This window comes from Pleurodeles waltl, chromosome 7 (genome assembly GCF_031143425.1).
Source record: "Pleurodeles waltl isolate 20211129_DDA chromosome 7, aPleWal1.hap1.20221129, whole genome shotgun sequence".
Taxonomy (NCBI): Eukaryota; Metazoa; Chordata; class Amphibia; order Caudata; family Salamandridae; genus Pleurodeles; species Pleurodeles waltl.
Window position 1 is genome coordinate 1,300,415,360 of NC_090446.1, and position 24,855 is coordinate 1,300,440,214.

The window sequence follows — 24,855 nt, forward strand, 5'->3', positions numbered from 1 at the left end:
AGAGAATCAAACAAGCGTTCATTTCTGATGATAATAACCCGGCTGTGGATTCTTACTCATTCATTCCTCATGATCAGTATTATGATAATTATTTTGATCCTGATGAAGAACCTGGTCCTTCCAGACCCTGGCTTCCTTCTTCTGAGGTTCCCCCTGATTCCATCCCTGAGCCTTCTGACATGCTTGATCCTGATGACATTCTCCATCCTCTGTCTTCTGATTGGGCCCTGTCTGACAAAGTTGCCACATATGTAGCGAGTCGCATTCAGAAACTGCTGGAAAAAGAGTCACATAGTTGCCTTAGAGCAGAATGTCCTCGGCCTTCTTTGTCTGACAAGGTTGCCCATACCCCTGAACTGGATCCCAGAATGTCTACCTTTTTGCAAAAATTCATCAAGGACCCTAAAAATGGTATTGACAAGTCCTGGCGAGCATGTCAGGACAAGCGTTTGGATATCCTTGGTCCTTTAACAAAGATCTTAGATATGGCTGAGGACGCAAAGACTTCTGGCTCTGTTATTTCCCCAGAGGTCCTCTCTGGTTGGGCACAGCGAGCTGTGTTTTTCCTGGGTAACGCTAATTGTGCTCTTTCTACTGAGCGCCATCGGTCTCTTAATCAAGGTGGATTCTAAATAAGGAGACATGGCAGATTCTGAGGCAGGACCTGTAGCTCAGGGTGGTCTTTTTGGTGAGCCCTTCATCAAAGAACTTGGAAAATTTGTGAACACCTTCACATCCATAGACAAGGCTCAGTCTTCAATTAAAATGTTTTCCCTCTCGTGTTTTTTACGGGGCCAGTCGAGGCAGGGGCCGCTCGTCCAGCCGCCCGTACTCTCAAACCTCCTTCAGAGGGCAAGGCCCAGGTCAGGACAGCCTCAAGACCAAACCGGATTCGCCAATTTCTATTCAACCAGAGGCCGGTGTTTCAGAAACAGAGGTGTCTCCGCACCCACTTATTCAGGTAAGAGTTCTCCCTTCTCTTCTAAAAGTAGGGATCATCTGGCAAATTTTATCCAGGCTTGGGAGTCACTCACAACAGATGCATGGGTCTTACAGTCAGAGGCTTTCACATAGAATTCCATGGGAACCCCACACAGTTTGTTTCTCATAGATCTTTTCAATTTTCCTCTCAAGATCTCGCTTTGGTGAATGCAGAGGTTCAAGCTCTGCTGGAAAAAGAAGCTATCTGTCCAACATTTCCTCATCCTCGTGGCATCATAAGCAACATTTTCTTGGTCGGCAAGGCAAATGGCGGCCAACGCCCTGTCATAAACCTTTGCAACTTCAACGATTGGCTTGTAGATCGACACTTCAAAGTGGAAGGAACTCACCTCCTTCACAATGTTCTACGCCCTCTAGATTGGTTAGCCTGTTTAGATTTAAAAGATGCTTACCTTACCATTCCAGTTTTTCCTCCTCACAGGCGTTTTCTGCAGTTCCTTTGGCGTCAACAAACTTTTGAATTCACCACCCTTCCGTTCAGTCTTTCCTTAGTCCCCTGGTGTTTCACCAAGGTTCTCAAACCAGTGGTGGAACACCTCAGGGTATTCATCTAATCATCTGCTTAGACGACATTCTTCTTTTGTCCCAGTGCCCTCGGAAGTTGACTCTTTATTTGCAAATCACTATCAGTCTTTTACAACACCTAGGTTTCATTATAAACTAATCCAAGTCTCTTCTGGTTCCTTCCCAGAAAGCTGTTTTTCTAGGTTTCGTAATAGATTGTCTCAGCCACTTTGAGTCTTCCATTGCGGAAAATTAAAAAAATTCACTATGAGCTTAGACGATCCTTAGCCAGATATTGGATTTCTTTATGCCTAATTGCCCGTTTGATAGGCCTTCTCTCTTCCTCCATCAAGGCAATATTTCCTGGCCACCTCCATTATCGAGCTCACCAACGTATCCAAAGTTTGCACCTTTGCAGGGGTTATTCTTACGGTCACATGATTTCCCTTTCAGAGGAAGCTTTGGAGGAAATTCGTTGGTGGCTCTCCCATATGGAGGTCTGGAACAGCAGAGCAATTTTCGGGTCAGCACCAGATCTAATCAGAGTCAGGCACCAGAAGATCAGGCTGGGGCGCTCGTTGTGGACATTTTTCCATGGGTGGATTCTGGTCTACAGAGAAAAAGAATTTACGCATCAATTGTCTGAAACTCTTAGCTGGCTCATTTGCAGTCAAGTGCTGGACCAAAGATTCTATTCAGACATGTATCCTCCTCAAGTTGGACAATATCTCTGCCGCCCGTTATATCAATCATCTGGGTGGGGCTCGATCCAAAACGTTGTCAGACCTCACAACCAGTTTTTGGTAATATTGCCTAGATCGTCAAATCTATGTCACAGTGGAGTACCTCCCGGGCCGCTTCAACCAGGTGGTGGATTTTCAATCCAGACACCTTTGAGACTCCAGTCTCTGGAAGCTGCATCCAAATGTCTTTTTCAATCTCAACAAACGTTTGGATCTGTTTTCAGTGGATCTTTTTGCTTCCAGACTAGATCATCAACTTCCCAGATTTTACAGCTGGCAGCCAGACCCGTTAACAGCCGCCACAGACGCTTTTCTCCAGAACTGGACTCAAGAGAATGGTTACACCTTTCCTCCTTTTGCGATGATCATTCGCACTTCCGCTCAAATTCGTCGCCAGCAGGTCAACGTAGTCCTCATCACTCCCATATGGAGATCTCAAGTTTGCTTTCCAGATCTACTGGAACTTTCTTGGGATTTTCCAATCCAACTCCTCCTTTTTCCCTTGATCCTCATGAATCCGGATCATATGCCTCACCAATTGGTTCTGCAAGGCTCTCTGTCTCTAATGCAGTGGCGACATTTAGGGGATGATCGTCGATCCCGGGCCTTTCGGGCCAGGCTCATGACCTCTTATTCAACGTCTGGGCTCCCAGCACTTCCAAGCTATACAAATCAGCTTGGTCTCGCTGGTGTTTGCGACGGAATATTGATCCCGCGGACGCTGATGTAGTACATATAATCAATTTCTTTTAGCCAGTCTTGCTTCAGAGGGCTTAGCCTACAGCTCTATAAATACTTTCAGATCTGCCATCTCGGCTGGACACTCTTCCTTGAACGAGTCCCCATCGGGAGAACACTCTCTTGTGTGTCAGCTCCTTCGTGGCATCAGGCTTTTCCTTCCTCCTGAACCACGTTATTCTTCCCTTTGGGATGTCAATCATGTTTTGTATCTATTTTTGTCTTGGAGCCATAACCGTTACTTATCCAGGAAAGAACTCTCAGCGAAGCTGGTGATGCTCCTCTGTTTAGTATCTTGTAGACGGGTCTCAGATGTCCGTGCTTTGGATATTTCCGCTAGAACTTTTTCTCCTTTGGGTGATACTTTCACGGTAAGTAGAAGAACTAAATCTTATACAAGAGTGATTTCCTATCCTGCTTTCCCAGATTCCCCTAAACTTTGTGTTGTTCAATGTCTCAAAGCATATGAAGACATGTTTTCAGAACTTCGCCCCCCTGGTGAACGTGAACTTCTCATTGCTCTCAGAAAACCACATACAGCTGTATCATCCCCTACCATTGCACGTTGGCTTCAATGGGTTATGCAAGAGGCCGGAATTGATCTCTCTAGGTTTGGAGCACATTCCACTCGAGGAGCCAAGGCCTCCTAAGCGTTCACTTTAGGTGCTCACTTGGAGGATATCATGAATGCTGCGGATTGGTCTTCGGACTCTACTTTTAAAAGGTTTTATTTTAAACCAGTTCTTGACATGGCTCAGCTCGTAGTGGACAAGCTTTGAACTAGCATAATCCTTGCCTCCGGTCCGGACATAGAATGAAACATTTCTTAGCTGTCGTAACAGAAAGTTTCAATTCTATTAAGGACACGGAGGTGAGGATTATCCCACCTGATTTTTATACGCATTCCCTTCTCTTTTGCTAGTAAGTAACATTATACTGTTATTATTTTCATTTGATAACAGTGATTGAATATCTTGTACCTGTTTCATTGTTAGTAATCTGATGGTTTTTCCTTTCAGGACATTTGTATTTCTACTCATTGACTATTCTAACATGCATTGTACTACTATTTTCTTAGGATCAGACACGGTTAAACAAGATGTTTGTACATTCTTCTCAGCCTGTCTCGGGCTACGAGAGAGGAGTTGCAGACAATGACGACAGACTAAACTGGGACTCATTTGTGTTGATTGGCTGTTTCTCTTCTATACCACACTATTGGATATGTTTGTTTTTACTTCCTGATCCCTATTGCTCTTGGGATCAGTAGTTCTGTTATTAATCTTTCTTTGCTGCTATTCAATAAAGTGATGAAAGAATAGCATAATCTTTGCCTCTGTGTCCTTAATAGAACTGAAACTTTCGATTACGATAGCTAGGAAATTTTTCATTCTTTCACTGTACTGGTTTTATAACCCCTTCTGCTGAGGCTTTACTTATAGACAGGACCGCAGGAAATATGCGGAAGTGGGGGACCAAATTCAGAAAATGCAGATTACGTAACACAATGTGACACATCTTGTCATGATATTACTTCATCATTTTGTCTTTTTTTTATACTTAATACCGACTGGGCACGGGGTTTCACTCACATATAGCAATACGCAACAAAAAGGTAACCAGTCAACCTTTGCAAAGGGCATTTCAATGTGCAGCAGCACGTTACCCCATTTTTAGTAACTTTTGATCCGTTTGATCTAGAAACAATTTTTTTTTAATCTGCAGATTATGCAGCAGGTGATGGAAAACGTGGCATATCCATAATTAAGAGGAAAATGCTGTGGTCGCAAAATCACACAACTCCAGTGACCTTGCTTGTAATGAGCTCTCAGCACCACTGTAAGTGGCTCTCTGTCTCCCCAAGGCCGTTCATACTAGGACAAACTTTGATTTGTTTTTGTTGCTTCCAGTGGGCCTTTTGCCCCCTCTTCTTTGTCTCTCACTCTGCCTGATTTCTTCACGTGTATGTTAACCAGCAGTGATTTAGGCTACTTCTTTATAGGGATAGGTCAGGAGGGTTGACAGCTCTTCTTACCATAATACTCTAATATGAGACACCAATAAAAGCTAGAGTAGGCAGGCTTCATCAGAAGGAAATCAGAAGACCGAGACAGCCATATAACAGACCCTCTCGGATTGTTGCCTTCCAAAGAAAAAAGTAAATGCATTGTGTACCTACTCTAAACCATCTGGAAATTGAGTAGCATCAATGAAATGCCTCTGAATTTTGGGACACATGAGGTGTCTACTGCTCATAAAAACTGTGATTTACTAGGCCTTCCCTATGGTTTACAAGGATCCAGAGATACTTGGATAGGTTTCCTCACCCCCTTGTATTGTTGCATGCTTCATCACAGGTGACCTACCAGAATAAGATGCAAATGATGACGTTACAACGCAGGCATTTACCAGGCATGTCTATACCACTCTTTTTTTTTTTTTTTTTTTAACAAAGCATGCATTTACCACGGATTTGCCTTTACCAGGTATGTATACATATGGTAAGCGATATATATTATATATTTCTTTATTTTTTTAAATAAAGTAATTGTATTTTTATTGGGAGACCCCCCAAAGCCCCTTTAATAGTTATCCTCACCACCCTATGCCCCAACCCTAAAATACCCTTACCACCCTATACCCCCACTGACCCCTAAACCCTAAAATACCTCAACCACCCTATACACTTACCCACCCCTAAATCCTAAAACACTTACAACCCAATACTCTTATCCACACCTCAAACCTAAAATGACCCTTACAACTCAATAAATACCCTTACCCACACAAACCTTAAAATACCCTTACCACCCTATACCCCTACTCACACCCAAACATTAAAATACCTTTACCACACTATACCCCTACCAACCCATAACCCTGAAATAAATAAATATATCAATTCACACATATATACTTACCTTAATGAGGCTTTTAAGTAAATTGAATTGAAATATGGGAAGAAAGTAAAAAATGTTATGGAAAGATTTAAGTTTGATTACAGGAAACAGAGGGATGTATCGAACATTATGTTGCTGTGCTAAGATCTCTAGCTGTCACCATGTGATTTTAAACACACATTATTATCAACTCCTACGTGATCAAAACATAATGACGACGAGTAGTAAAAATGTGGTTGTGTGTTGGTACTCATTTAACTCTGAATGCAGCTGTTGGCATAACCTAAGGTTGAGAACAGTCTGCACGTTTTGTACAAGAGATTAGAACGGATAGCAATCCCTATGTCAGTGTTATAAAAAAGAAGCATAAGGATGAGAAGAGCAAACAGAAGACGGGAAGCAAGGAGAACGAAGAATCTAACAAAAATAAATCTACATTTCAATGTTAGAGGTGCAGAAGTAGTCCACATATAGGTAACTTAAATGTCTTTTCAACACTTCAAACAACATTACATTAAATGCAGGAAGGAGGGCATACTGGGCAAGTTTGCAAAAATGGCAGGATAAGTAATTTGATATTGACAACCAAATCATTAGTAAAAGGCTCTCTAAAGCGGTGCATTGATTGTAACGGTATTTATCACATGTCCTATTTTTGTACATCTTACCACCATCTGTAGATCAGTTTAGTGAATGAATTATGGAAAGACAAAAAGTTATACAAAATTGATGTACACCCAAGGTTTAATTTGGGAAATTTATCAATTTGTTAGGAGACTTATGAGGAGAGATGAACTTTTGGGGAAGACACACCAAAGGAAACAGTTTAATGTAGTAGATAAGGGTGAACTGCTATTGGGGCAGCCTCACCCGGAGGATATGAGAATAAACTTATACCAAAGAGTGACCCCCCCCTAGTCACTTTTGTCATATCTAAATAAGGCGTTATTATAGGAGGGAAAAAGGAAAAAGGGAATAAAGAAATGTTACCTGTTGGGCATATTAGTGGCTCATGGAGAAGCACCCTAGTTTTTCAGTGGTAATTTAGAGAGTACAAATTCTTCAAACACATTATTTTGAAGGAGAGTGTAGTTCCGGTTAGACATAGTGAGGAAAGTGCCTTTTTAATTACAGGGAGAAACTAATGGGGATGTTAGGTGATATGTGCAAACAAATAATTGAACTTACAGATTCACCAGCATAGATGTCCCCTTGGGTGATTTCTATGAAGAGTTCTGGAGAGTTGAGACTGTGCACAGGTCTGCATAGTTTGAAGGATTTGATCTGAATACGTTCCCATCGCCTACTGAATTTTGAATTAAATGGTATTGATATTGGTAGGAACTAGGCTTTTATCCACTTCGGACCTAGGGCCTATGCCTATGATGAGTTGGTTCTTGCATAGGAGTCCAAATACTTAACAGCTTTTTTCACTGTACTGAAGGATTATTTTTTTGGTTTGGCCAGGGCAGCCTCACATTTCCAGCGATTAATGAATTAGGCTCACAGTGAAGTCACTGCGGCAGTGTCTTCCTAGGACATTTTAGTTTATGGAAAGAATGAAGAAGAACACTATTTCAATGTTTTAAGTGTGTTAAGTGAAGGAGGCCAGATTCTGAACGTTTCCAAGAGCACGTTCGGAAAGGAGGACATAGGGTATCTTGGACATCGTATTATCAAGGGTGGTATTGTCTAAAGGAGAATCCCCAGGTTATATTAGGGCTACCAGTTCTAAAAACAGAAAAACGACTTGTATCGTTTCTAGGTTATAACTGAGTTTTATACAAAATTTGCAGACTTTTACACTGAAAAAGTTGACCTGCTGAGATGTTCATTGAAATGAAATGTGACTTTTGCCTGGGGTGATAGTCAAAATGAAGCTTTTGAAGGGCTCAAGCAAGAGATTGTGGGTGTGGATGCAAGTAGTTGTGGAGTTGTTGCAGTTCTGATGAAGTGTAATTTGGGGAAAAATGGATTGTCTTTTGGGCCTAGAATGTTGTAACCTTCAAATTGTATCATGGAAAAAGAAATGTTTACAAGTGTTAAGACAGGTAAACATTTCAGAACGTTCCTGTGGGGGAGAATTTTTATTTTTGGACAGATCAGACCCCCATGTCAATATTTTTTACCTTGGGGGTAGACACGCTTTGCCAGTGAGACTTTCTAGGCTTGCGTAAGAACTAGAAGCAGTGCAAGATTAAGCACATACTGGAAAAGAATACCATTCATGTGAATTGTGCATATATAGGCTACCGTTTTGGGGTTCTTTGGGTACTGAAGAGTGTGGAAGATTATGAGGTTGCTTTTCATATGAAATATATTGGTGTGTGCAGTGTACATTTGGTTAAGGCAAGATAACCGAAGTTGAATAGATAGCAGATATGGAAAAATATTTGGTCTTGATTACAGTGTTCGAAGGGGAACAGAAAGTCAACTCTGAATTGAGTGGGTATATAAAGATGGAAGAAGATGGTCCTGGAGAATAGTGTGCTTGTGAGGGTTGAAAAGATCATTCCAGCATTTGGGTTGTGGGAGAAGTTGTTTAATATTATGCATGAAGGACATTTGGAATGTCTGGTTTCAAGCAAAGTGTGGTGGGTCCTGGAGTGAGGAGCATGCAGGTGGAATGAAGTATTTAAACGGTTGTGTGGTAGAGACTAAGCCGGTGTAAACTCTGGATAGTCCTTGATGTAAATCTGGGGCTGATATGATTAGACCCTTTTCTGTGGACCCATGATGAGAGACTTTTTTTGGAAAATCCTCATGGATTATTTTTCTACGTGGCCTAGGATAAAGAAGATTGGGAAAGTCACTTTGGAATCTGTCATTGAAATTCATGACTGTTTTTATGTCTAGGACATCCTGGGGAATGCTATATTTGATGATAGGCCACATTTTGTAAGTGGAAAAAGGCAGAGAAGATATTTGTGTTCCATCCTGAATCCAAAGGTCTGGTGGAAATTTTTAACAAGGTTGGTAGTCAATACAGTTAGCTATGAAGTGGGGCATTGATTGGATAAAACCTTTGTAGGCCACATTACTTAACTACAGAACAAGTCCTACCAAAGTTATGGAGCTTTCTCATTTTGAGCTGTTAAGAGGATGCATACCTGGTTTAAAGCTGGTACCTGTTGGTTCCAGTTTAACACTTGGAAGGCAGGGGAAAAGTTGATTTTCAAGAAATAAGGCATGCAATTGAGATGTACAGGAAGGATTGTGAAACATGTTAATGACTTGAGAAAGGAAGATAGAATGGCTTGCAATTATTTGAGAGATTGTATGCGAGTTATGTTACCTTTCGATTTGGGAAAAGGTACATCATGATGGTCTGATCCCATCTCTGTGACGGAGGTGTTGAGAAACGTTATGACCATGATGAATGCTAAAGTATGGAATATATCCAGGGCTTCAGTATTTTTAGGTGCTGATTTTTCCGCCAGTGATGATGGTGTTTGTGAATATACTGTTTTTCTTTTATCTTGCGGAGACGAAGTTGGCAACTTTTAAAAGACAAAGACAGACCGTTTAGAAGGCCGATGGAAGGAGTGAAAAGTGTAGCTTGAAGGAAGGATGTTAGCATGATGTTTGGGGTGCAGGCCTATTACACGGTAGTGGGAAACTGATAGGACAGTTGACTTTGAAGTTGCAGGATTATGTTGAAATATCAGGGCTCGAAAAATCTACTCGACCACTGGCATTGGTGAGTCTATTTTGATCAGGTCAAGCTATTTTTAATACTTTCTCTATTTTGATCAGGTCAGCTATTTTTAATACTTCCTGGAGTTGACACTGAACAGGTGTTCTGTTCAGTTGAAATTTGGAGAGGCAATAAAAGATGCCTTTAAATCTTGTTCTTATTTCACATTTGCTCTGTGTTCACAGACATAGATCAAAAGTCAGTTTTTCTTACAACTAATTTTCCTTCTGACTGCAGAGTTCCAGGACTTGTAAGGATAACTGTGTGACCCGCAGCTTAGACTGTAAATTAAAAGGAGATAGAGTGTCAGGTTTTTCCTAACACACAACATTTAAATGACTAAGTCAACTGTGCAAACATTTCAAAATATATTTCAGTAGTTGTGAAAGCCCTTTTTTAGATTTGTGTGTGCTGAAAAAATATTTTAATAGGATGAAAACAAATCAGAATACTTTACATGTTGATGTGCAAAGGATATGCTTTCTAAAACCCAATTTTCACAGATTGTTAATACACTCTGCAAGTTAGTGGAGAGGTTTTTGGACATTTCTTGGAAAGTTACTGTGTGTAGATGACAATATGTTACAACATCATGGTTTAGTAATATATTTATTAAAATTGAGTGTTTAAACAAACTGAGAAACACTCCTGCCCTGATGACAATGTTGTTAGTAAACTGAAGGAAGTCCTAGATTATGTGGACTAGACCTAATGGGTATGTGGGCTAGATTCTTATGATGCATGCAGCAAACGTTAGTCTACTTAATCAAACAAAAGTGTTTTTTTGTACTGAAGAAATGCTGAGCTCACATAATTTGAAGGTGCAATCATATGTGAGAATTAAGAAAAAGGTGACTGTAAACTATTTGCCTAGGATCACACAATTTGGGACCTGATTACGGGTCAAGTACATTACAGTTAGGTCGAGTAGATTATTTAAGTTACTCAACCTGCAGGTAAAGTAACATTTTTATGATTTTGCAGCCCTGAATATTCCTCTACTCTGTTTTTTGCTTACTATTACAGTGTGTTGCTGTAGTCTTCTAGTGGTAGTGTGGACAGTTTAGGTGTAGAATGCTTGTGTGACAGAGTGGAATGTCAAATGGACGTTGTCTGAAGTGTCCACTGTGTGTCCGCTAGGCCACTGCTGATGGAATGTATTAGCGACTATCCTCCTGTGCTCCCCCTTTCAATCCGTTCTTATTTAAATAAATACCTGTTTTTGAACTGGTTGTTGTTCCCATATTCTCTTGCTACACTTTTTAGTGGTGCTCTGGGGCACCAGGTGGCTTAATGATTGTACCCCTAGTGCATGGTTGATACCTGCGATACACTGATAAGCCTATTGACCCTCCTTTCTATATAGGGACAAACGGTCTGCAGTATGCCTTGAAGTATCAGCCCTACACATGTGAAGCTGGCCTAGCTGGATTCTGCCACCAGTCAGCTTTTTTTAGGAAGGTAGCCTCAGAACATCTTTTGAACATGTTTGGGTGGAGGCCAATGTTGTTTTTCATGGTCATTTTATTTCCTGGGACAGTTTTCTGTTCAGGGAACGGTGAATTGTATTGACACATTAGTCTCGTTTGCAAGATTTCTCCAGGTACAAGGAAAGGCGAAGAAATGAAAGTCTCTGGTCACCACTATATCATCGGTGGTGTTGTCTAGAACGTTTTATGTGGCACTCATTGCAAATTTTTGATATTTCAGATTAGTATGTGTTTTTCCCCACTATCTATTGATTAGGGCTTGGGTGGTGGGGTTAGTTTGCGGGAGGCATGTTTCTGTTGCCACTGATAATGGCGGTAATCCTTGTGGTCTACAGAGTTGGTGGGGAGTCCGGTTATGGTATCAAACTTTTGTGGTGGAGTACCATTTGTGCTCTTGCACATAGGTTTGCTGCAGTGTACTTTCATGTTGAAAACTGGTTCATCCATCTTTTTTTCTTGTGTGATTGGCTGACGATATTGGCCTCAACCACATTTCTTCTGTTTTTTTAAAATGAGTATCTTGGGTGTAATAAATTTGACTCAAAGTTCCCACTAAATCATAGATTTAGTCTTCATTTTACTGGTGAGTCTGTGAGAGAATTGCACCTCATCACATCTATGGCATATTGATGTGTACACTTATTGTCTGAGTATGTGCTTCTTTCTTAAGTGAAAAACAATGCTTAAGTTGACAGCAGTTGATGTTTTTACACATTGATCTTTTTCTCTGATTTTATATTATGTTAATTATGCAAAGTGCTTCTTTGGATGTTATCAAATAGGTAGTTAGACAAAGTTTGAGGTTTACTGGGCATTGTAGGTAAGGGAAGGTTGCGGGATCCACGCAAGGCACACCACTTTAGAAAATGTCTGGGTTCGGAACGTTTTCCTGGTTGCCGGCTGACCCCATGCCTGAACGGTGCAGCCATTCAGTATGGCAAGGGAGAGAAAATTGGGATTTACCCCCACTCTGCGGTCCTACATGTAGAAACTATGCCCAAAAGAATCAAACTTCTCTCTTTAGGAGTGGGGATGCGGCTTAATGTCAGGACAGGCCAGTCCCCACTGCATTATTACTTAAAACAAATATCCCTGGTATCAAGTGGGCTTTCTGATTGGGGGCACCTGCACCACCTCCATGTGGCCCTGTTTTGGACAGAAAATCTTCATTGTGCCTTTTGGGTTGGGGACATTTTAAGACACCAGTTTAAGCTGCCTCCAACCCTTTTTTGGCCCCAATGTAAAATCTCTGGTGTCTACTAGGATTTCTGTTCCCCTTTTCAAGGTACGGGCCTGTGGGGGCAAACCTATAATCAGGACAATCTCCCAATCTGCCCCGCCTTTTTTTGGGAGGGAGGGTATTTTTTTCACTGGTATTTATAGGGCTTTCCACCCCTTGGAGGGGCAGGTTCGAGGATAACCTCCTCCCTCCCCCAAAAGACTGCTGTGCTCAGGGGGTGGAGGGATTACAGGCACATGCTCAGAGGGGCCGCTCCTCTGAAAAATAATTTTACTGGTGTCTATTGGCCTTTCTGGCTCAATCTGGATCAGAAATACTGTAAAATACTGTATGAACCATTCTAGTGTGGTGGCTTAGCCTGATGCCTGGGGAGAATACCTCCACGTCATTTTTTTAAATTCATGTGTTTCCCTGGTGTCTAGTGGGCTTTCTACTCCGACACCTACAGGAGTGCAGCTTGAGGTAAGCCCTCCCCCCCTCAATCCGCATAAGGGAGGGGGGTACAGAAAGACTGTTGCATCAGTTCTGGATTCGAAACCTCACCTCTTTCTGTAGCAGTGCTTAAATATTTTCCTGGTGTCTAGTGGGTTATCTTCCAAACCCGGGGAGCTAGATTGAGGGGAAAGACTCCTTATCTGCCCCACAGGAGCCAGAAAGACTGTTGTGCCTCGGAGAGTGAAAGGTGCTAGCCCATTGCCGGTACCCCGCCCCTTTTGAAAACACAAATACCCTGGTGTCTAGAAGGTGGGTCCCTTTTGGGCATTGCCCTTCTATAGTAATCCCCAATTAGGGATCTACTAGAAAGCCATACCATTGGAAAGGGGAGACCGTTCCCTTTCCAGTGATACATGTTCCAAAGCAATTGATGCTTTGAGGGGATTAGATTTGCCTCCATGCAGTGATGCAAGCCGATCTGCTCATTTCACTTTCACTTTCAAGTTAATGACGTCCAAGCACCAGGAGATTCCCTGTCCTGGGTGCTTTGATGTGAACTCCATGCCAACAGTGCTGGACAAAGGGCGCTTTTGACATGGAGGTCAGGTCACTACAGCCAACCAGTTAAAACAAATGCCACAATGACCACCAGTGCATCACAACATCTGCGTGAGCTTCAATGGCCATCTTGGAATGCTTCTTCTTTATTAGAAAGATGACCACCAGTGAAAGTGCCTATATTGTGGTGCGTCTGCTACCATCTTGGAATGCTTGTTCTCATACAGTAAAAACATTCCATGACATTTGCCCACGGATTTGATGGTCATTGCTGCCTGACTCTGAATCTTAATGGTTAATCTTTGAGGGCAGTATTTATCCTGATTTAATTTCCATGAACTGTCAGATTTTCGATTATCTTGAAGAAAATAGGAGTTGAATGCTTGAGTGGTAGTTGACAAATTCATCAGGGTTCAGGGTGCAATTCTGTCCTGAAAAAAGAATATGAGTTTGAGGGTGTCAGAGAAGATGCCTTGGGTGAGGAAGACTATGACAATATTCAGTAGTGGCTTAAGAGCTTCACCTGTGATGTATCTAATTACTGAGGTACTTAAGATGTGAGAGTTGGGGAGGCTGTTAGTGTCATCAGCTTCCTGATCTTATCACTTTCTCCTTGAAGCGGGTGAACGGAGTACTCTTGTCTGGGGGCCCTCTAATGGGGGAATCCATCATGCAGTTGATGAAGTACTTAATTATAGTAAAGAGTTGTCTGTTTGTATGTAGCTGCACTGATAATATTACAGTAATATGTTTCTTTGGTATTGATGAGTTTCTGCAAACCAAAGTGAGTTCAAGACCTCAATGTTTTCCTGTAAATGTACATTTGAAAATGTTTCCTTTGGCTGCTGATAGTGTTTGTGGTTTGTGACCCCTATGGTACACCATAGTGCTTGGGCTTAGATATGCACGTCTGCAAGGGAATTCTGCTACTTTTTTTATGTGGAGTCACAGTTTGTGAGTGAAGGATTTGAGCTGGGTGTTGATGACGCTGGGGTCTGTGAAATAGTCAATTAATTATTCTCTGAAGTAATTGTATTTCTGTTTGCAGAGGTGTGGAATTTAATAAATTGTTTCCTTGTCCATGGAACAGGTTGCTTCTTAAATCTACTTGTCCTGTAAAAAATCTACATGTCCCTTTGGTGCCATGTAGTGCTGCGACAAATTATGGCAGCAATCTTGTTATGTAAGAGCTCTGATAATAGCCTTTCTGATTATGCCAGGGCTAATACTGTTGTAGGACCTGAATACTTGCAATTTCAATTCCCACTGTAGCAATTTCCTTATTTTGTCACCTGTCTGCAAAATCTACATATTGGGGCTGGAGGAAGCAGTAGTTCCAGGGCTGGAATGTCTTTGAGTCTGCAAACCTGCTAACTTGCCTGTTTTAAGGGTTTTCACCAGCTCTTATTTAATCTTTTCCCATACTGAGAAAGGTTGCAAATTTACTCCTGACAGTGGCAGAAGTAGAAGTTCTTCCAGGTTTGGGGAAAAAAGTGGTTGGAGGAAAAGTACATTTGTAAACGCTCAGTAGTTTTTTGCATGAGAAAATCTACACATGCATATTTGCTCGTGCTAAAATACAGTTCACAAATATTTTTTAGGAGTACGATTTCCTGCTCTACTTCTGTAAGTTCTTGTAAATTCATAAAAGCCACCAATTCAAACACATATACGATGGGTAAACGTTTGTGAATTTCTTTAAGAATTGGGTCCTTTTTAGGTCTGGAGTTAGCCAAGACATTTTGTTTTTAATAAACTTCTAATTCTCTCTCTATCTATCGGCTGGCTTTACTGTGAGTGATCACATTCTGCTCTTCCACAAGTAGCATATTGGCACACAGAGTAGTTTTGTTCAGTGCCAGAAACTACTGTGGCAATCAGTGATGTAACTAAACTGGAGTAGGCCCCCCTGCAAAGAATATTTGTGGGGCCCCCCTCCAGACGTACTTAGGGCAGGTGCTGTGCTGAGGGTGCCCCTTGAAGAGGTCCCACCGCACCACAGGGTCTTCTGAGATTTTGTTACGCCTCTGGTGGCAATGTGTGCTTTTTGAGACCAACATTTTTTTTTTGCTTTTTGCTAGTGTTTGTTACAATGGTGAGCACCTGGCAGCTCCCAAAACAATGAAGTGTTACTAAAGCCATGTCAAAACGACACGCTTTGACGAAACCAAAAGACTCGCAACAAATGTTGAATCCATTGGCTTTGTCAGTGCTTGTTTATTTTCATGCTTCCCATAATCTTGTTGAAAATGGTTACACTGATTTTCCATTAAGAATTTTCTTGGGAACTAGCATGCATCAACATATTTTACTAAATGACGCTTCAAAGAAATAGCACCTAAAATGTCATAGTAGTGAAACGTAATTTTTCCTACTTGCATTTTTTCCTGAACCTTTTATTTTGAAAGCAAAGAATCCTCACTCTTGCTTACAAGCTTCCGCAAACATTTGCATCTAATCAGAGAACATTCTAGGAGCATTACACTAAGCCTCATTGTTAAATCTTTCCAAACATGGGTACACTTTTTTTTTTTTTTTAACAGGAACCACTGTGAGCAGTGCTGTGTGACCTTACAACGTTTATTTACAGCAGTCACCATAATAATGAGGGCTTTTCATTAATGAACCATAAATACAAGTTTGAATAGTATTAACTTATGGAACGCACAAATTACCTCAACTGCAGACAGTTCCCTTCTCTGTAAATTGGCAGCCAAAGGGTTTGTAATGCAGAGGGTTGAGTCTACAAAACAAGGACAAAATAAACATGAAAACTTGTTGTTCTTGACCCCAAACAATATGTCCTGTTCTGATAGCAGTTGTACACTTGTCTTAAATGGGTGGGAAGCAAGGGAGTGGTGATGTACTATGTCTAGTCCAGCTCAGTATGCATGACAAGTGAGGGTGGACATTAAAGACAAGATAAAGTTGAGGGTGTTGCATTTGCTTTGCGTTGGGAGCAAGGTGCATTGTTTATTTTTGTCTGTCTTCAGGATCTCTTCTTTCATGTGTTTTGTGGTTGGTACCCAAAGTGGTTGAGGTCACCCAGGAAATGTTGCTGTAATAGTTTGAGATTTACGTAATGAGGTTAGAGATTTTGTTACGAAGGGGAGTCTGTTGATGTGGTGAAAAGTGTTTGGTTATTGAAAGTTGGACGCTGCAAGTGAGGAGTTAAAGTTACCTGATTGACAGCTGATCCTGAAGCCTGCCTAACTGATTAGCTTTGTTTCCTAAGGTGCCAGGCCCACATTGTTGTGCTTAAAACGATAACATTGTTTTTGGTCTCAAAAGCACACATTACCATATTAGTCCCTGGCACTTAAGGGAACTACTTTGCGTGTGGATGCACTCATTGTGAAAGAGCAGAATGCCAACACTCATACTGAAGTTAGCCAATGGCTGAAGTGGGCCCCAGGCTGTATGTTGTGGGTGGTAGAAAAATTGTGAATGACACAATAACAGAGCAAGGTATGAAGATGGTTTGTTGAAATACCCTACATGTAAGTACATTAGGCACATAAAACCAACAATTGTTTGCAAACACTAGGCTTTGGGTTCACCACTTCATCCACTGATCTATTCATCTGGCGTTCACATTTTGCTTCCATCCACCACAGCATACTGCATGGGCAAATGGTCATCCCACTTCAGTCACTGGCCCTCTTGCATGGTGTTTGGTTGCATTTTTCCTGTTAATATGCACATCTGCTTAAAAAGAAGTGCTGTTCAGTTCTAGGACTTCAGATCCAATATTTTAATTTGACATTGATTTTTAATGTAGTTTTCTTTCCATGCTTCATCCTTTTTTATTTTCTTTGTCATCCTTTAGTGCTTAAATTATATCCTCAGGTTACAGTAATTCAAAGCCTATAATACTTTTACTTGCACTAATAAAAATCATATTTTGCTGTGTTGTACATTAAAATAAATCAAAACGGTTCCTATACCAATATGCATATTTGCCTGTAATTTAGGTCTCCTTGATCATTGGTACGTTTTTGATACATTCATTGATGTTGGCTGTTGAAGATGGGATCTCCTATTTACTTCTACATTGCTGGATCCCCACCGTACATCTGAATAACTCTCATGAACTACTGAGCATCTGAAAGCTATGATTCACTGTGCCACCCCTGCTGTCAAAGTCAGAACCTATTTGCAAGCAATATAAGATGCTTATCCCAGTGTGCCATCCTGTCAGATCTCTGATACACTTGCTTCAAAGCAACAGAGTCCACTTCTAGGTCCTCCTTGATCTCTGTGATTTGCTGCTGCCTCTTGCTTGTACTTCAGAGAATTGTGGGTTCCATTGGTGCCATTTTGAGCTAATACACTATAAGCTAACCGATGATTAGCTCAGAAACTTTTAGCTGCAGATTCCCCACCTTTTGAATATTCCCTAAGCGTCAGACTAGATCCAGAAACTTTTCAATAGTACCTCTGCACACTGTTGGGTGGCACAGTGCGGCTTTGCACTGACAGTGTTCTGCTCCAGAAATGACGTGCAGAGCCTATATAGGTACCACTCCTATGCACTATCAGTTGTTTTCTTTTGCTCTGTCGGAGGCTGGCCTGGTTTGTAGTAGGTACACCTTATACCAGGTCCAGTTATCCCTTATTAGTGAAATGTAGTCCGTATCTAGAAGCCAGACTGTCTAGGGGTAGCTGTAGCTGAGCAGCCACGGCTTATCTAGGAGACATGCAAAGCTCATGCAGTACCACTGTAGTCACACAGTACTTACACACATGAAAGAACATACTCAGTGTTACAAAAATAAAGGTACTTTATTTTGGTTATACAAATGCCAAAAATACCTTAGACTATACTCCCTTAGGAGGTAAGTAATATACACATTTTATACACTAGAATGCAGTAATAGCTGTAAAAACAAATAGAAAACAATGCAGATAGTGAAAATCACAATAGATAGCAATGGGCCTAGGGGAAACACAAACCATATACTAAAATAGTGGAATGTGAAAGTCGTTTTCTCATCCTAGGCAAGTGTAGTGTGTAGAGGGGTGCTGGGAGTGTATGAAAACACCAAAGGTGTGTAATAGAACCCACTCCAGAGCCCGGGAAAGCAGGAGTAAATCACAGTAAGTTTCCTAGAACACACAAGAACATGTGATAGAAGATTATGCAAGAACCAGAAGAGACTGCAAGACACCATCGATGGAATCCTGGACCAGAAGACCTGTGGAAGAAGGGGACAAAGTCCAAGAAGCACTGAAGTCCAGGGAGAACAGGAGCCCCTACTAACCCAGATGAAGGTGCAAAAGAAGAACCACCGGTGGAGAACAGTCAGTACTGCACCCAAGAAGATGGATGCAGGTTCCTGGTTGGTGCAGATGATGTCCCACGCCGGAGGAAAGATTGCAGTCTGGTTTGCGTTGCTGGATTCTTCCAACAAGCCTTGGCACACGCAAAGCTAGTGGTTAGTGGAAAATGGCGCTGCCCAGGAGGGACCTGGTGGCCTCTATCCAGGATGGGGAGGCAGAGGGGTCTCAGCAACTCAGAGAGCCCTCAGAAGGTCAGGCAGCGCACACAGGAGTCCCACAGCACGGGGACAAAGAAGGTGCAAATGGAGGCCCACGCAGCATGACACGAAGGGATCCCACACCACTGGGGAACCACTCAGGAAGCTGGGCGTCGCAGGAAGGAGTGCGGGGGGCCGGAGCTTTGCACGAAGAACTTTGTGGAAGGCCACACACAAGCCTTGGCAACTGTAAATCACACAGTGCACTGGGGTTACTGTCTTGCATGCAGAGGCAAGCTCTTACCTCCACCAAAGTTGGACAGCTGCACCTTAGGACCGTCGGGGCAACTTCAGTCCACCACCAGTGTTGCAGGATCCACGCACTTAGTCAGGAGAGGGGACCCACGCCACCGGTCGTTGTTGCAGAGGGGTGCCTGCTGAAGCAGGAAAGTGACTCCTTCACTTCAAGGGAGATTCCTTTGTTCTTCTGGTGCAGGCTGAAGACAGGCAGTCCTCGGAGGATGCACGACCTGGAAACAGTTGCAGTTGCTGGCAGGAGCTGAAGATACAATGTTGCAGAAGTCATCTTTGCATCTTTGTTGCAGTTTGTAGAGTTCCTGGAGGGTCCAGATGCAGTTTCTGCGGTAGAAGATGAAGTAAAGGTTGCAGAGGATTACTGCTGGAGTCTTGAGAGAGAGCATAAGCACTGGGGTCCTGGTTAGCAGGATCCCAGTGACACAGTCAAACACACTTACAAACAGGCAAAAAATGGGGGTAACCATGCTAGAAAGAGGCTACTTTCTCACATGCACCACCAGACGCAGATCCGGTCTTCTTTCTCTTGTCTCCTTTCAACACTTAGCTCAAATATTTTCTTCAATTGTTTTTCAATGTGCAAGGGATGTCACTATACGCCCACCCCTCACCTCCCTCCAAACCACCCCCCCCAAAAAGAAACAGGTTTAAGCCATGTACGGACTGTTGCAAACAGATCAGATCCACATCAGGTGTGACTGGGGTTGAGTCATGACTCCAAGGCCTGCAGTGAGTGTGTTTGAGGAACCCAAAGGCCATCCAGGACCGTTAGGCAAAACTTTACATTGCAAAGCACAAGAGGACCCCCAACGAGACCGATCTAAGTCGCAGTCCAAGGTTTGGTGCTGGTCCTGTTCCAGCTCCAGGAGTTGCCAAAGCCAGTCCAGAGGTCGGTCTCTGTTCCGATCCAAATTGTCCAGTAAGTCTGAAAAGAAGCACAAGAAATCAAAGTGAGAATTTTCCCTCCTCTCCCCACCCGCCTAAGCAAATGTGGTGGTGGCATCACAGCTCTCGGTTTTGCTGCTGGAGTCTCTTGAATGTGGAGCTGGTCCCGCAACTGGTTATGGCACAAGCCAGATAAACTGCACCACAAAGGGTGTTACTGAAGGGAACTTCTTTATTAGGAACGCCAGTATTTGATTGCTGTACCATTTGTGAGTAAACCTTGGGTGATAATCCAGTTCTCTGTTGGGACCAACAGTTCTTGGTCTGCCAGGGAGCTGGTATCTTTGAGCTGCTGAGGAACGAGTCCCTGTTACTCTGACAGCTCCAGACACCCAAGGTATACCAAAATATGCAGATTTAGTTAAGCCAACTTCTCTTACTCTGTCTCCACCATGAATACTGTGTTAACTTTTTTCCTATTGATAGCTCATGTGAGCAGCTATTAGGAAGATCATGTGGGCTTCGGACAGCCCCTCTACTAAGAAATTAGGACAGCCAGGTCGCAACTAAATGCTTTTTACTGTAACCATTAATGTTAGCCTTCATGTCTGGTTTCTGTCTTTACAAGGTAAACTTGTTTTTATTAAAGCACGAAATATACTTTGTGATAAATGAAATCAAATTGTCACAGAAATGTAACTTGGTAGGTTTTGAAGGTCTACATAGTTGTTAACATACAACATATCATTAACTGGTGTTGACACTGATAGTGCTTGTTTAAGTATAGGTCAGTCCATCTCGTAAGATAAGGAGAGGATGTGCCATAATGGTCAGAACAGCCGACCTGAGCACTTGAAGCTGGAGCACTAGGTTGGAATGTCGGCGTCAGCTCAACATCCTGTGATTCTGGGCAAATCTCTTCATCTTCCCGTGCCTTAAAATAACATAATGGAAGGGCACATCGCGGTAGCCTGACCCTCCCTGTTGTCATTGTGGTGTACGGAGATGAAGTAACAGGACACGGTGCCAATCGGCCTCTGTGTAGCGACCTGCACAGACTTCCGAGGCTTCAAAACATCCTCGGCTGGAAAACAAAAGGCAGCATGACGTGACCTATTTTTCTTTTGTTCTTTTTTCTGGCACGATGTAGAAATAACTGTAGACTCCCGAGGCAACATGGGTAGCAATAAAAGTTCCCTGCTAGCCCAGAGCTGGTAGAAATTGCTTTTTTCTGGGAGAAAAAGAATAATGCATGGTTCAGACGTTGGTCAGCTGCAGTGGTTATTCCAAACAAGCAGTTTTGGGAATAAGGTTCTGTTCTGGGTCGTTGCATGCAAGATTAGTTCTCTGTACTGTGAGAAGCTGCTCTGTCCGGCTTCCCTCTTTCTCAAAGGCGTCACTTCTATAAAGCATCCGAGCATGAAACCCAGAAAGTGGCCACACCAGACCGCCCCACCTAAAGACAGGCGTACCTTATATCATAACCATTTTGTAAAATCCGCACCTGTCTTATGTGCTGAGAGAGGCCTAGCCATGGCTTCGAGGAGCTGCACGGGGTCAGAGAGTGGCAGTTTACTGAGAGGCTAGTATGGGACTACAAGCATCAGCGCAGCAGTCTCTTGCAGCATGCTTGCAATGCTGTGCTGACAACCCCTTTCCCCTGGAAAGCCGTGGGAAGCTTCTTAAATGACTGCTAATTGCCGGGGGCATCAGTGTTGTGTCACTGAACATATATGCACTGCTTTCTGAGCTTGCCCTGAGGTCCATCCATGACTGGACATCACAAACTCCTTGTGGCAGGCCTTCATTATGACCATTTCCTAGAGTCCCCCAATATGCCAAATGAATGACACTCAAGATAAGGACTTGTGGTATTACTGTTTGCGAAACCAGCTGACGAAGCCCCTTTGGACACAGTCAAGGGTTGTCAAACATTCATGAAAGTCTCAAGAGACTTTCGGGACTATGTAGGTCGCTGTTGATGTTCTCTGATGAGGTACTTCATTTTGTCTGGAAGTGCCTGAATGATGTTTTTAAGGCACCTTGTTTGACCCTTTGCTTCACCAACCTTCTCCTGGATGGTAAATGTGAGAGTGTAGTCGCCTCCCCAGTGGCCATTACACATTCTTTTTTATGTTCTTTTTATTAAGCATATTGGAAGTTACACAAAACCAAACCATATATAGACCAGCAGTCTTGGATACTAGATGGTGAATTGCATGATAACAAGTGGATCCTGTCCCTCCCATCAATGCCCGTTGACCCTGTCCCTTTTCCGTCCCCAGAGTCTGTTTTAGTTCCCTCCCCTACAGGGTGTAGTCCCCAAAAGTACAACAAAGATTTGGTTCATGGGACACCCCACACACCCTTTCATTCTTCTGAATAGTCCTGCCACTGCCTCTATATTTTTACGTTTCAGAGTGCAGCCCCTCACCAAGTACATCTTCTTTCCTACACCACTCCATGTTGGATATCCACTTCCTCAAAAAAGGCGTGACTGTACACCCCCACTGTCTCACTATATCCCATCTTACCACTGCCAGGGCTCTATTACAGAAGGACAGCATATATTTGTAAAAGGTCACCTGTCCCTAGATCCCCAGCAGTACCAATTTGGGGTGAGCGTCCAGAATTCATCCACCACCTGCGAGAGTCTTCTCTGCACACCAGTCCAAAATCTTGATAATCTGGGACACTCCCATATTGTATACAAAAGAGTGCCCTGATGGCAGCATCCGCTACGACAACGGTAAGCCACTCCCATTGCATACAGATGTGTTTGTGTGAAGTAGATCCTATGCAGTATCTCCAGCTGGAGCCCTTCCACATTCTTTAGTGGTGCTTGACATTTCCTATTTGGTGTGAGTTGCAGGACAAGTTAAACTTTATAGGCAATCTTGGAGTTCAAAGGACCATAGCAATAGACAACAATGTACAGGAACTACTCTCAAAGTTCCACAATCTACTTGTCTGTGCATGGATGTCAACTGGGACAAGTTCCTGGACTAGCATCACTAGTGGCCTCTGATCTGTAGAGACGGAAATGGTGCTGATGCAAGTATTTGTGAAAACAGCAACTGCCCAAGAGTATGTTGATTGCTTCTATTTAGTGTTTAGCCTTATTCAGTAGATGTTGGTCCCAGCTACGTGAGCGACAGGCAGAAGGAGCCAATGTTTGTTAACTTGATGCAGGACTTCTCCCACTTTAGAGGAACTGGCACTTGTCATTTCTGTCTCCTTGTGCGGGACAAAAATATACAGTGGTGGTGTGTTCCAAAGCTTGTTCTTTTCTTTCAATTCATAGCTACTTAATCTTTTGCTTCAGATGTTAACACAGGTTGAATACAAACTGTACATTGTGGGTGATCATCCAAAGAAAGCTGCAAACAGCTGTAAAGTTCTCATACATTCTGAGGTGCTTGCATCAGATCTTGTACCTTCTGGGGATTGGCCATCAATCCAGCCGCCAAGAACATGTATTCAAGAATTCAATGCTTGGCTTCTCAGGAGGCAGAGCGAGACCCCTCCCTTGAAGTTTCTGGAAAATTGTGTAGTTTTTCATGATGTTCCCTTTCGCTGTGAACATCATAATTTATGCTATCATAGACATTGACTTCGTTTGTAAGGATGACCAGTGTTTTAAGGATGGCATTTTGGAAAACCACAGAGATTCAAATATTCAGACACTTATAGCTGCAAAGTCCAGTATGAGCGGAGAGGTGGTAATGTGAGGAGTCTTCAAGGACCTCTAGCTGGTGATATTTTGTGGTCATGACCCGTTTGGAGATCTGTTCAAGGCCGTCACTAGGTCACTGATGGTAGGCTGAGTTCCATAAAATCTGAAAAAAACCCTACTTGAAATCATTCCTATCAGTGTGGGAAACAAAGTTAAAATATGGTGCAGTAGAGTGATCCTAATGGTGTCATTGGTTAGTACTGTTTAGTACTCAGTGATATTGTAGTACCTCAAACCTAGAAATGGCACAGAATACATATATTTGTGTACGTTTTTATTGGTATTTTGCTAATCATATTCAGAAGTACAATTCTGATGATGCGAAAAAACACAATACAGTTTACAGTTAAATAATACTAAGTCAACTTTAGTCCCCAACCACCCCCGTTTCAGGCTCCATTCATCGCAGGAATCAACTTCACATTATGTATCAAACATATTACAACATGTGTGTGAGAAGGTAGCCTCTTTCTAGCCTTGTTACCCCCACTTTTGGCCTGTTTGTGAGTGTATGTCAGGGTGTTTGTCACTGTTTTCACTGTCTCACTGGGATCCTGATAGCCAGGCCCCAGTGCTCATAGTGAAAACACTATGTTTTCAGTATGTTTGTTATGTGTCACTGGGATCCTGCTGGTCAGGACCCCAGTGCTCATAGGTTTGTGGCCTATATGTATGTGTCACTGGGACCCTGTCACACAGGGCCCCAGTGCTCATAGGTGTGCATGTATATGTTCCCTGTGTGGTGCCTAACTGTCTCACTGAGGCTCTGCTAATCAGAACCTCAGTGGTTATGCTCTCTCATTTCTTTCCAAATTGTCACTGACAGGCTAGTGACCATTTTTACCAATTTACATTGGCTTACTGGAACACCCTTATAATTCCATAGTATATGGTACTGAGGTACCCAGGGTATTGGGGTTCCAGGAGATCCCTATGGGCTGCAGCATTTCTTTTGCCACCCATAGGGAGCTCTGACAATTCTTACACAGGCCTGCCACTGCAGCCTGAGTGAAATAACGTCCACGTTATTTCACAGCCATTTTACACTGCACTTAAGTAACTTATAAGTCACCTATATGTCTAACCTTTACCTGGTAAAGGTTAGGTGCAAAGTTACTTAGTGTGAGGGCAC

General features: G+C 42.6%; 1 protein-coding gene across 3 annotated transcripts in view; it reads left to right on the top strand.

The window, feature by feature from the left end:
* Positions 1–24,855, top strand: part of LOC138246211 (myosin-10-like) — a 491,460-nt gene that overhangs the window by 93,559 nt on the left and 373,046 nt on the right. The window lies entirely within an intron of this gene.